Source organism: Hesperophylax consimilis, chromosome 1 (assembly GCF_061612785.1).
Source record: "Hesperophylax consimilis isolate HC1 chromosome 1, BYU_Hcon_1.0, whole genome shotgun sequence".
In the NCBI taxonomy this organism is placed as follows: Eukaryota; Metazoa; Arthropoda; class Insecta; order Trichoptera; family Limnephilidae; genus Hesperophylax; species Hesperophylax consimilis.
Window position 1 is genome coordinate 38,935,207 of NC_142836.1, and position 2,084 is coordinate 38,937,290.

A 2,084-nucleotide genomic window follows, 5' to 3' on the forward strand; every position below is an offset into this window, starting at 1 on the left:
GTCTCTTGACATTTTCAACATTGGCCTTGAAGATTTCAAGTCATCTTAGGCAAGAATTCTAAAATATCGGTTATTCTAAAAAGTTTCATTTAAATCTTTGTATATTAATAAGATAACACCGAAGATTATTAAATAAAACAATAATATTGTGAACACCTACACAAGTGGCGCAAATCACAAGCCCGGAAATAATCCTAAACACAATGAATATTCCCATCGTTACTGTAAAACAGACATTTTGCATAATAGAAAATCTCGTATAAATAAAAAATAAAAAATATATGTGTAATGATGAATTGTGATAAACATCTTTGATGACCAATAATAAGAAAAATATTAAAAAGGGAATGAAATAAAAAAAAAAATCTCTCCAGCGGGGAATCGAACCCCGGTCTCCCGCGTGACAGGCGGGGATACTTACCACTATACTACTGAAGATACCTGCAGAAGCGCCATTTTTTAATATATTCGCTAAACACGTATCTATTTTCGTTTAATTATTATTGTAATCGCGGCAGTTATCAAACTGACTAATTTCAGTTATCTGTGGTGTGACTTGTTATTCCTGGAAGAAATCTGTTTCAATGGACTCAAAATTGCTTTGAATTCAGAGATGTGCAAAATGGGTACCCAAAACCATTTGAAATGCAAAATGGAAATGGGTCAAAAGTTTTCCATTTGAAAATGCAAAATGCAAAATGGTTTTTAGAAAAGCATTTCAAATGCAAAATGCAAAATACCTATTTTCAAAATGCATTGAAAATGCAAAATGGTTTCTCAGGTCAAACAATTAAAATAATTATAAAATTTTTAAACAGTTTTGTCATTTAATAATGGACATCAATGTAGAACAAACATATTACATGATGGTAAATCAAAAAATGCCTCGACTACGGATTATGAACCACAAAAAATTTGCGCGGGACAAATGTTGCCAACGTAAACACATAGAAACTGCTATCTAACATTTAATATTACAGCGTCATGGCCCCATGTTCAGTATTTGAATCAGTATTTTTTGTAATGGTATCACTCAATTGCCAGGGCTTCTACCAGGGAGCAACTTGACAAATGTAAATTATCTCTCATGGCGAGGTTGAGGACCGACTGATATTTGGGGCTTATGAAAAAAAAGATGAGTGGAGATAGTAGGAAGAATGTTGCAAAAAAGCATTTAAAATGGAAAATGCATTGAGAAAAGCATTTAAAATGCAAAATGCAAAACAGTTTTTAGAAAAGCATTTAAAATGCAAAATGGAAAATACCCATTTTGCATTTTGCATTTCCATTTGAAATGGATTTATTTGAAATAAAGTACATCTCTGTTTGAATTTAACCCTTAAATGCATGATTTATTTATTTTTCTGGAAAAAAATATATTTTGTAGATATTTACATGCATATGCAAGGAATTATAAAGAATTTAATTTTTTTGTAATTTTTTAATGATATTTGATTAAAAAAAATTGTTGCATGTTTACAACACCATGTATTTAATAAAAATTAATATGAATAATTTACGTATGAAAAAAAAATATAAACCTAAAAAAATTTCTCAAAACTAATAAAAGTACCGGAAAAATACGAGTTATTACATATAAGTATTGTATTATTGTATCTACTTACCTAAGAAAATCAAAATAATAACAGCAAAATAAAACTGTAATTCTAACATCCAACCAATTTTCGAGAATCTTCACTTTGTTAAAGAAAAAGTAACATTTGAAATTCGCGAAAGAAAAAAAAGGTGATGCCACTCGATAAAATATATTACCGTGAACTTGATAATTCTAAAACGCCATGCATTAAGTATACACCAAAGAGTTAAAGGTGGTTTGAACGGTATGTTGCAGTTTTGCAACAGTATGCATTTAAGGGTTAAGTATCATTTTCATAATAGGAACTGATTGTTTGATGATTCTGACAACGATTAAGTACCTAAATTTAATATTAACCATGTTCACATCTGCTCTGATGAAGGACCCTGTAACGTGATCGGAAACGTGGGCTAAATAAGGATGTAGCGCAACGCGGCATAATAACTCAAAAATAAATCACAATATTACCTTTGACCGTGAAAATCTC

The 2,084-nt window shown here is 30.2% G+C and overlaps 1 non-coding gene across 1 annotated transcript; it reads right to left on the bottom strand.

The window, feature by feature from the left end:
* Nucleotides 1-366: 366 nt before the first annotated feature.
* On the bottom strand, nt 367-438 carry TRNAD-GUC (transfer RNA aspartic acid (anticodon GUC)). Its single transcript has one exon. It is a non-coding gene; the product is annotated as a tRNA-Asp (tRNA).
* Between the last annotated feature and the right edge of the window lie 1,646 nt (nt 439-2,084).